Raw genomic sequence first — 12,076 nt, 5'->3', positions numbered from 1 at the left:
GACCTCAGATGCTTAGATATAGACTATGATGGGGTTGAGAGTAACTGCTGGTTTCTTCGGATCATCACCTTCTGCGATCAACCCGATGGATCCCTCGAGATCCCAATCATCCTCTACTTCAATCATGTGAATACCCCCACCTTTATGGTCTGGTAGAGGGTTGTTGCGGACGTTTGGAGTGGCTTCCTTTGCTACAATGACTTTTTTATCAATCAAGGATTGTATCTTGTCTTTTAAAGAGCGGCATTCATCGATGGTGTGTCCCTTCATGCCGGAGTGGTATACACAAGACTTGTTTGGGTTAACCCACTGAGAAGGGTTCCCAGGAGTTGTAGCAGGGACAGGGTAATATAACCGGTGACTTTGAGTCTCTCATATAGCTGATCAATGGGTTCGGCGATGGCTGTGTATTGTTTTGGAGGCCTCCGATCAAAATTAGGTCGAGGCCTAGGGAGGTTTTGGCATGCGGGGGTGATTGGTAATGAGATGGTTGTGCATTGTAAGTTTGGTAGACATTAGCGGGCTGGGAGTATCTGGGTGAGGTAGGCCGATATGTGGGAGGTGGAGGTGACTGATAAGTTGGTGGTAGAGCTTGATAGGAGGGTGCTTGGTAATTTGGGGTTGGCTGATATGTTAGTGGAGGTATTGGGTAGGTTTGGTATTTGAGGGGAGACTTGGTCCTTTGTGAAACAATCACGGACCCTACGTCCCTCCTCTTAGACACATTGGTGTGTGGGTGTGGAAATGGTCATTTGCGGAGTTTTGCGGTTTGGGGATGAGTAGTGGAATGTTGTTTGGATTGTGGCAAGTATTGCATTGGTTCTTTGTTGGAGCAGTGGGATGATTTGGTTTCTTTTGTGGAGGTGTGGGATTTTGACCGTTGGGGAAGATGGTGTCTGGGGTGCTGAGGGAGAAGGATAGGTTGGCCAGATTCCAAACCTGATCGAGCTCTTCTTGAAACTTCAACAATTTCTGCTCAAGTTGTGACACATTTTCATTGGGAACCCGAATACCATGGCCATCAGTGGCCTCTGCTGCTGTGTTCTCTTTCCTCATGTTCAAATCTTCCATTTTGCCTATGTTCTTATTCTTAACAGGACTAAGATGAGGTGTGGGTGGAGGGCCCCTGTATCTCATGGAATAGGATGATGTTGCCAGAGTGCACAAAAAAACCTTTGGGGAGGGGAATAACAAAACAAAAAATAAACAAAAAGGTAACCAAGTTAGTGAGGATCATAAAAAGTGTTACAATATTTAAACGCGTAGTGCAGGAATGTAAATCGTGTCCTAATTTGGGAACCTCTTTGTGCCCGAGGTAGGCCTAGCGACAGATAGACTTGGAGAACTTTTAATGCTAAATGCTTCATCTCATAACGTAAGAACAGACGAATCCCAAAAGGATACTGAAATAATGATAAGAAATGAGTTACTATTAGCACTTGGCCTTATTACATTTAGAAAATGAATAAGCCTAAAACTATTTGGTCTTAGGAGGGCCTTCCTCATGTTGAATGTTCTCGTTGATCAAATCCTCCAGCTCGCGCAGGCTCATTAGTAAGAACACTTTCACAAGATGTCCTTCTTCGTTTCCCTTAGTGCTCTGGAAGTCGTTGACTCTTTTCCTCACTTTTCCCTCCAATTCTAACAAGTTGTATTCCAGATAATCTAGATTTTCGCTAGTCTTGACGACCCTTTCTTTCCATTCATTGATTTGGTCATTTAATGGAAGACTCCTCCACCAGTCTAGCAAGAGTGGGGGTATGTTAACCATTCTGAAGTTGGGGGCCTCGTGCCTTATTTTCTACTAAACAAAGGATTAGACCTTACCCCTTCCCACAAGACTCGACTATTTATACATTTATGATCAGCATAAAGAATTTAGTTCCCCAAATAAATGCACAGAATGTGATGATGTCCATTTGGGTTTAGGGAAACCCAGTGGACTTTGGACAAGGCTATCTTAAAGGATCATTATGTGGATGACATAACTGATCCAACTAGGTTTGACCATGGTGCATGCACAATTTGAATAGAGTAAGGTTTCTATGGGGTTTTAGACTAGTACCTTTGAGCAGACAACTCAGGGGGGAAGGCTCGGAACTGTCGACTGCACCGCTGATCGAATAGTTTTACCGCAAATATGCCTTTCCGAATTTAGGGGGTAATGATATAGGAAGAGCGCAACCACTCATTATAAGCGTTGTTATAGTATTTGTTTTGGCATGAGTGGAGTATGATGTTGAGCATGATTATGCAATAATTAAAAGTATGTTGGCATGTATTTGCACATTAAGAAAGAGATAAATACAACAGTTTCATAATTTAAAGAAATAAAGAAAAGAAAACAAGGAAGATATGTCAGTTTTGTTTCTATAGAAGAAATTAAATGCTTAAAGGAATTAAACAGGTAATTGCACATAGAGAGGTACAAATTCACAAGAATAATCTGAAATGGTAAAAACCTAGAAAAATACCCAGCAGAGTCGCCATGCTGTCGCGCCCCCTTTTTCCTTCGCGGAAATCGGATTTATGACATTTGGTTGGGACAACTCTTTCCTTTTGGCAAAGGGGTTTGCAATTTTGAAGAGTCGCCACCTAACGATTTTAAGGTGCGTTAGGGCACCTATGGGGTTCAACTACAACTACATTATTTGATAACTAGAGATAGGGTAAGGGCTTGAAATTATCCTAAGGGGAAGGTGTTAGGCACCCCTCAAGATCCACTAGTGTGGTTCTCGGCCAGATAGTTCTTTGTGAATTTGTGCAATTAACAAGTAAACAAACAAGGCTCAAATAAGAGGGGTTTTCAAATACAGAAGTGTTTGGAAATGAAAAAATAAAGCAAAGTTTTGAAAGAGTTATAACTAAACATGCTGACGAATATAAATGGGGTCCTAGGTTTATTTTAATATGGATCAGATCAATGTAATAGCCAATAATCACTCTTCAAAGAGGGGCTACACGTGGTATTAGCGCACCAGTCATCATATCCATATCTACCCTTCCCACCCCGTCAAGGTATTAAAGCACGGATTGGTCTCAACCTTTATCGCATGCTATTACCCGTCCCATTCCTATTAGTCCCGGAGAAATTTAGGACTACTATTCCTATAAGAGGGAGGATTTTAGGCTGACTCTTGGGTTTTTAAAGGTAAAAAGACTAAGGCAACATTCAAAACACATAGGACTGCATATTAGGGGAAACATGTAAACAACTAAGAGGCTCATATATACATTTTCAAGTAAAACACATAAATAATATGACTTAAACACATTTAGGGTTAGAATTTAAAGTACTAAGACAAGGGAGTTTTAGTTGTTGAAGCAGACCAATTTATTACATAACTCACATAAGAAGTCCGAATCAGGCCCGCCTACTGGTTGTAGCAGTTGCTAATTAAACAAAGGCGGATTCAATTTTATCATTATTACCTAAGGCTTACCTAAGTGTGTATTGATGATACCCTATAAGCAAGATATCTATTACTGATTCAAAATGGCAAAGCAGTAACAAATTTAAACGAGCAATTTGGATCTTATAGGTATGCTTTCTAAACCGCATTAATAAAAGGATTAAGTTGTTTAAACTGATTCAAAACAGTACGAGTTTTTGCACCTTCTTTTTTACTACACCCCCGGGGAAGGGTAGTATAAGGGAATTTTTTCCAATTAAAGGACAATCGAATCGGGATTATTTATTAAAGATTCAGAGTCGCCACTTGGGAGATTTATGGTGTCCCAAGTCACCGGTTGAATCCTGAATCGAGGAAAAGATTGAGTCTGTTTAACAGTCTGCGAACCAGAAATCCGGGTAAGGAATTCTGTTAACCCGAGAGAAGGTGTTAGGCATTCCCGAGTTTCGTGGTTCTAGCACGGTCGCTCAACTGTTATATTCGGCTTAATCATCTGATTTTAAACAATTATGAACCTACACAAATTTTATCGTTTTAACCACTTTTATTCATTTTTTAGAGAAAATTGCAACGTCATTAAAACACGTCTCAAACCGCATCACATAAATGCACCTATGGTCTTTGACATATTTTAACATCGTTGTGATTTGGATTTGGGTCACATAAATGCGCATCCGAGTTTAGGAAGGTAAATTGTTAAAATAACGCACCTAAAGCAACTACGAATTTGCAACTTTGCGAGGGCCATGAAAATTCGCTAAATGGAATGCCTCGATTTCTAAGGATAAACAAAATTAATTAAGTGAGGGCCGTGCATTTTAAGATTTTATTTGGCACGGCGCACCTCATTCCCAGTTTTAAAGGGAATAGTTTATTAAGGAAAAACCTAAAGGACTTCAAATTACCCTTGTGCTTAAAAGTTCAAACTTAATTCATTAACCGGTGGACTCACAATAAAATGAGATACAGTGTACTTAAAACTCTGGGCCCAGTGTGAGGCCCAATAACCTACAAAGGGCAAGACTGCCTAAAAACACCAATCTCACAACAGTCCACGCTGGGCCCAAAAAGAGAGCCCAAGCTTGAGAATGGACCAGCTTCAGCAAACTGGAGACTCAAGATCGAGTCCTCACATGGCACAAAACATCAAGGCATTCAAATTCATAGTTGCAAAATATATTGTTGCATGAAAATTGAAACAAATAGTGATCATCTTTTACACAATACCAAAGCATATTAAACGTCAATTGATCTCTAATCATACAATGATCCCTTTTGTTATCTAGCATTCATTATCATTGTCACTTCTAACCAACATCATGCATATCCTCAAAATGACACGGAAAAGGAGAACAGTTACTGATCTATACTCCAAAAGAGAGGTTATATTTCAGCCTTTATTGGTAAAGGTCAAAATCAAGAAATCAACACCAAACGAACCACTGACTTCAGCTGAACTAACATAGATGTAACACATACAACTTGACTGAAAATATTTCGATGTTGACTCATGTAAACCAAAGGAGCTAAACTCATAATTTATCCACTAGTACAAACCAAATTCAATAGGTAAAGACAGAAATGAGCAAATCGGACAAAGAAATCCAAACTGACTACAGAGTTTGATAAAAAACGTAAGAGGACAATACTTAACAAACTAACATGTTCTAAATTTTGATTACATTATATTCATTGATAAATATACTAATCGGAATCTTTCTAAAGCTAAGTATTACATGTTGTGCGTGAAGTTGAAAGAAGGAGAAATGAAGCTAAATAACAAATAGCATCAGATTTCATCACATTCCAGATCCGAACTTCAAATTACACTCATGTGATATCCATAGTGCCGAAAATACCTAGAAATGAAAGGGGAAACAAGAGAAGTGCATAAATCAGTAGGCAATAAGTAGCAGGACAACGATGATATAGTGTTGAAATCAGCCAAAACCCAGGAATTCGAACTGAAACAGCAAATAGACAGTACTCAGTACAAAACAAGTTCAAACCCAACTTTCAAAATCCCAAAATCAAACCATCTTCAACCCAAGTGCAAAATTAGAGGTTTTCAAGAGATTCTAACCAATTAAGAGGATCAGAAATTTCAAACTAATCAGAATTTTGACAATTTTTCACAAAGAATGTAGAGAAATCAGTGTGCTTCCACAGTTTTCAACCGTTTCAGTTTTGCAGAATTTTTATCTCTCCATTTCTGCCTTCTCAGGCAAGAAAAGGTGCCTTTATAGGCAAGCAAAGAGGGCAACATTTCAGATTTTAGTTCTACCTTTTAAGCCCTTTTCAAATTTGCTTTTAGCTTAGAGATCCCTAAAATTTTTGACTTGTTCACCAAGCTAACGTACTAACAATCTGAAATTCAAATTAAAACCCCTGCTAGAAGCTTCCTATTTCTGTTATCAGAAAGATTCCCTCAACCAAATACCCAAACCATCCCCCATGCCCTTGTTATTTAAGTTGCTAACCAAATAAACTTGGGCTCAAAACAACCGGGTGGGTCATAAATGACTCAAAAAGCCCAAGGCTGGTTCCAAATCAGTCCAAATGAACATTCAGAAATTCAATCTCTGACCCAAGAACCCCAACAAAACTAAGTGGCAGTAACGCGAATAAACAATTTGACTCTGTGCTGACTATTACCTTGACAATTATGAATTAAAAGGAGACAAGATTAATAATAACAAAGTTGACACAGCAAAATCAACCCTAAATGGGTTTGGAATAATTAAATCGAGGCACTAACAAAGTCGTGCTTAATGGATCAAAACAGTTAAAGAAACCAATTTGGGAAAATAAAACTTAACGAAGAGTACAAGAACATGACCAACTCTCAGACAGCACAATTAACCGAGTTTCAATTGAATCGACCAGAAAGAGGAGGAGAGGTGAACCAAGAAACGAAGGAATGACTCACCGACTAAAACTCGAACCTGGGGCTTGGCACTCCTAAATAACGTCAAGTACTTTTTCTTTATCAAGGAACAACTCTGCATGTACGGGTTTGGATTTGGATTCAAAATCTCGGGGTTCAGATTCAACATTCGACGAGTTCTAGATAGATTCGAGGAGAGCTGGTCACAGATTTGGGGAAAGGGGGTCAAAGAGGCACTAGGGTGTTGATTTGGTAGGGAAATGTGGTGGCGCCGCCACCGGAGGACGGTGGGAAAAGGTGGCTACTATTAGGGTTTACGTTGGGTCTCTGGTGTGAGAAAGACGACTGAGCTAGGGGGGAAGGGTTCGGACCTATAAATATTAATGGGAACCTAGTTCCCGTCAGTTGGATTGGGAACGATCAACGACTCAGATCAAAGCTAATGAAACGACGTCGTTTTGATTAAGGAGGGGACTGCACCGGGTCAGGGTGGTTTTGGGTCGGGTAAGGGATGATGGGAAACATTTGGGAAGGGATGATGGGCAACATTTGGGCTTCAAATTAATGGCCCAGATCTAATTCTCTTCTTATTTTATTCCCTTTTTCTTTTCAATTCAATTTTCCAAAATTCTTTTAAATTAAAATTTAAAAATAAAACCTAAATTAATCCCTAATCAAATAATCATTATCAAATTAAATTAACTAACTATAAATAATAATTATCACAACTATTTAATTCCCAAATTAAAGCAAGCGACGAAATTCAAATGCGCAAAAATAAACTATTTTTGTGATTTTCCTTTTTATAAAATAACTTAATTAATTAATTAATCCTAAAATATCAAATTAAATCCTAAATGCAAATGTACGTAATTTTGTATTTTTTATTAGTTAAATAAAATAAACATGCACAGACAAATGCAAACATTTAACATAAAATGGCACGAAAATCTATAAAATTGCAAATAATGAAAAGAAATTATTTTGTTTTGAAATTATGGAAGTAATTCATATAGGGCAAAAATCACGTGCTCACACGAGTCAAATTGATTTTTTAACTAAACTGGTTTCAGATCTTATAGACATAATCTCTATTGTTGTTGATTTTACTAAGTATTAAAGGCTAATTTGGTCCTATAGGCATGTTATCTAATTGAACATGAAATGAAGCAGGCATGATTTATTTGATCACAGCGAAATTCCTATAGGCATGATTTCTGTAAAAAAAATGATTTTGATCTTATAGACATGACATCTAATTTCAAAGCTGATTTTAACCTTGTTATAGCCATTAGACCTTATAGGCATGATTTCTAAGTGTGGAAGTAAACTTGCAGAACTTTATTGATCAGATCCTATAGGCAGGATATCTAAGTGTGGAAGTAAACTTGCAGAACTTTATTAATCAGATCCTATAGGCATGTTATCTACGTGTATAATTAAAACATGCAGAATTTGAAAACAGGCCCTATAGGCATGTTATCTACCCTCCTAATAGCCAAAACATACATAATTACCTCGTCCCTTTTCACTAGCCAACCCTAATATTTGTTACAAATTATTACAAAACAAGTACTGAATTACATCAGAAGTACAGAAATGAGAAATTACAACCAAGAGCAGCCTGATCTTGACTTCCTGTCTGAGTTATATAATTAATCACTTCAGATGCCCATGGTTTCAAAGCCTTTCTCAAACCTGGGTGTGTCAAAGTTCCCTAAGGGTCTCAAGGGACCCTGGGCAGTGCGTACACCCAGGTTTGCATAACCAGATAGAGATGAGTGCAGTGTGGAAGGGCCAGCCCTTATGTGTCCAAGTTCAGAAGCAGCTCAAGAGTCCAAAGGCAAGGCTCACACAAGAGGGGGAGAACCTAGGTTCTAAGAGAATAGTGAAAGTGCAGAACATAGAGATTTATTTAAAATTGGACTGGAAAATAGTAAGTGGTAAGGGTGATTTGAAAACAGTAGTAGTAAAACTTAAACTATACAGAATCAGTAGTTGCACAAAGGGGTCAGAGGTTTTGGGAATACATTGCATGAAGCATAAGACCCTAGGAGGGGTCAGGTTTGGACATGCCCAGTAATAGATGATGTTGGCATGCTCACAAACCAACCAGAGAACATAAACACAAAGACAAAGAGGGGGTGTGGGGTTTGCGATTCATACACATAGGAGAGCATTAATCTAAAAGGAGAAGGGGACACATTTCAACATGCAAGTAATGTAACTTGATTGCAGAAACATAAGCAGAAGTAGACAAACATGAGAGAAGTTGGAATAATTACAGAAACATGTTGTTGTTGATGCTTGAAAATTAACTAGGACATACCAGTAAGAAGCAAAATGTAGAAAACAAAGTAAGCAAATTTCCACAGCCTAGCATTGGCTTTCAGCTGGCTAGACAAAGGGAGGAAAGACAAAGACAAAGAGGGGGTGTGGGATTCATACACATAGGAGAGCATTGATCTAAAAGGAGAAGGGGACACATTTCAACATGCAAATAATGTAACTTGATTGCAGAAACATAAGCAGAAGTAGACAAACATGAGAGAAGTTGGAATAATTACAGAAACATGTTGTTGTTGATGCTTGAAAATTAACTAGGACATACCAGTAAGAAGCAAAATATAGAAAGAAAAGTAAGCAAATTTCCACAGCCTAGCCTTGGCTTTCAGCTGGCTAGACAAAGCAGTAGCACAAATAGTAACAGAGAAAAGAGAGAGTTTTGAGTGAAATGTTTTGTTCTGAACTCAGATGGTTCGTGTCTGTTAAAGAAAAAAAGGGGTGGGTATTTATAGTTTAGAAAACAAGTGGTAAGTAAGGTAATAAGTAGGGTCTTAACACAAACATGGAAACAATCACAAATTAGAATCAATTAACACAAGTGATCCCCTTTAATTAAGGAATCACTGTTTAACGGGCAGTAGAAGGTTTTAATTAAGGAAAGAAAATCAGTTTGAGGGCAAATTGATTATTTCCATATAAGGGGTAGTAAAAGCATGAAGTAAACAATCAAGTCTAAGTACGAAAAATAAGCTTATTTTTGGGAAAGGATTCAGCAAGGTAAAATATCATAGCAAAGGAAAGGAATCAATTAACTTTAAATAGATGAGTAGAAATTAGGGCTTTTAAGAAAACTTTTGCAATCAGTTTCAACATCAAGTTCAATCGAGGAAGATCAATCAGTATATAAATAGAGTGAACAGAAGCATCAAACATGCGAGGCCAAGCATATTGGCAAAAGAAACAACATACAATAGTAGAAGAAATAAGCATAAGATTCAGTAGTAAAGCAAACATTCGAGGTACAGTAGTCAAGTAGGTCAAGTCACATAGAATCAATAGTGAAGAAAAACATAGTATTAGGTAAAAGAAATCAGAAACAGGTTAAGATCTCACAGTAGTAGCAAGTGAGAAAACTTCTAAGAAATTTAGGGCTTCGACAATAGTCGAGTTTTAAGAGATGGTAAGAACTCAAAATCAAACAAGTCAAACAAGGGAAATAGGGTTAGAAACAAAGAACAAGTGTATACTTAAATAAATAATTTCCAGAACTCGGATAAGACTAAAAGGAACTAGGGATTTTTAGAACTGCTGAAGTAGATAGAAGAACAATATGAGAAAATCATTTTTAAACATAGCAAAATCACAAATAATATTAAGATCAGAGAAGAGATCTTTTTGGAAAACTTAAAGAAAAACCCTAATTGTTGAAAAGTGAAGAGTCGTTTTGAAAGAAAAGTCAAAGAACCTTCGAGAAATACTTAAAAAGTTCATAGGAGGCACAGATCTAAGATAGATCTGAAAGAAATCGGAAGGTCTTCGAGATTAGGGTTTCAAAAAAACCAAAAGAAACGAGAAAGATCTCGAAAGTTAACGATCTAACCAAAAAAGTCAAGGATCAGCCTTGAAAGGCCATGAATGGTCGGAGAACGGTCGTGGATGGCCGGAGAAGGGCCATGACAATAGTCGAGCAGGGCTGGACCAGATTCCTTCAAAGACTGGCCATGAAACCACCGAAACAAACACCCATGAGCCATAGAAAGCTGGTACATACCTCAAATGACCACGGCGGGCCATGGTTTAGGTAGGCATTAGGGTGGATTAGGGTGGGGTTAAATGGAGGCGGCTAAGGTTCAGGTGAGGTTTCAGATAGAATTGAGAGAAAGGGGAATTCAAGGGCGGAGGGTTGTGGAAAATGATTTAGGGTAAGGGGTTGGTTTGGGTTAAAACTGGTAAGAGGGGCTGGTGGGCATTGATCATTTTGATCAACGACCCGGATTGAGTGGGGTAGGTAGGGATCCGGGTTGGGTCGGTTTAATTGGGTTAGGGGTCGGGTTAAAATTAAAATTGGGATGGGGAAATTGGGGGCCTATTTTGGGTTATAATTGAAACTCAATTTGGGCTATAATTGCAATAGCCACTTTTTCCTTTTAATTTATAAAAATAGTAAATAAGTTTCTGAAAATGAATTGAAAGCACTAAAATTATTTATGGTATATAATTAACAATTTAAAAATACAGGACTTAAGTTTATGAATATAAAACACTATTAAATCTAAAAGGGGCTAATATTGCAATTATGCACTTTAGCTTTGAAAAATACTAAATAAATTTGTAAAAATATGCCAAAATTACATTAGCTATATTTTAGCATAAATATGAAATTTCAATAGATGATTTTCCAAAAATAATAATTTTGGAAATGATTATTAGGTTTTATGGATAAAAACGGGAAATAAATTGATTGAAAAAACCTTTAAAATTATGGGGAAAATAATAAAACACTTGAATATTCTTACATATGCATATATATTCCATTTTGAAGTTATTTTGCATATTAAAAATATATAGGGAAAAAATTGGGTGTCAACACCAGATAAGCGAAAAGTAGCAAAATCGACCCCATTGGTCTGCACTATCCCCATGTTCCTGAGAACCTCATGAAAGTTGTCTAGATAATCCTGGGGATCCTCAGAAGATGCACCGTTGAAAGTAGTAGTGAAGAGCTTGGTGAACTTGTCCAATCTCCACAAAGCATCGGCAAACATAGCTGCTCCACCACTAGTCTGAGCTACCACACCCGGCTGAACTACTCCAACTGGTTGAGCTACTGGAGTCTGAAACTGGGGAGCCATCTGCTCCGGAGTGCGAGTAGCAGGAGTGTGGGATCCTCCTCCAGCCTGAGAGATGGCTAGTGCTACAGGAATCAAGCCTGCCCGAGCGACACTCTCCATAAGGCCCACTAGACGGACCAAAGCATCCTGGAGTACCGAGGTAGAAATAAATCCCTCTGAGACCTAAGATGGGCCCACCGGAACTGTCTGGGCCAGAACCTCATCATCAAAATCAACCCGAGTCTCCACCGCTGGTGGTGCTGCTCTAGGCTGAGCTCTGCCCCTGCTTCGACCTCTAGCACGGCAGCCTCGCCCTCTGCCCCTCATGGGAGCTGCTGTTGGGGATCGGGTCTGCTGATCGGTGGATGAGGAAGCGCGTGTTCTCTCCATCTGCTAAAGAATAGAGTAGAAATTCAATTAGCATTGAGAAACCAAACCGCACGACAAGAAAGAACAAATGTGAAGTTTTTCTTAACTCTGTAGCCTCTGGGGATAAAGACGTCTCTGTACCGATCCCTCAGGCTCTACTAAGCTTGTCCGTGAATTGTGAGACCCATGTAACCTAGAGCTCCGATACCAACTTATCACGATCCGGATTTCCCACCCTCGAGAGTAGTGATGGCGCCTACTCATAGAAGCTAGGCAAGCCGCGAAGTAAA

The sequence above is a fragment of the Nicotiana tabacum genome, chromosome 22 (genome assembly GCF_000715075.1).
Source record: "Nicotiana tabacum cultivar K326 chromosome 22, ASM71507v2, whole genome shotgun sequence".
NCBI classification, from domain to species: Eukaryota; Viridiplantae; Streptophyta; class Magnoliopsida; order Solanales; family Solanaceae; genus Nicotiana; species Nicotiana tabacum.
This window is presented reverse-complemented; position numbering follows the sequence as displayed.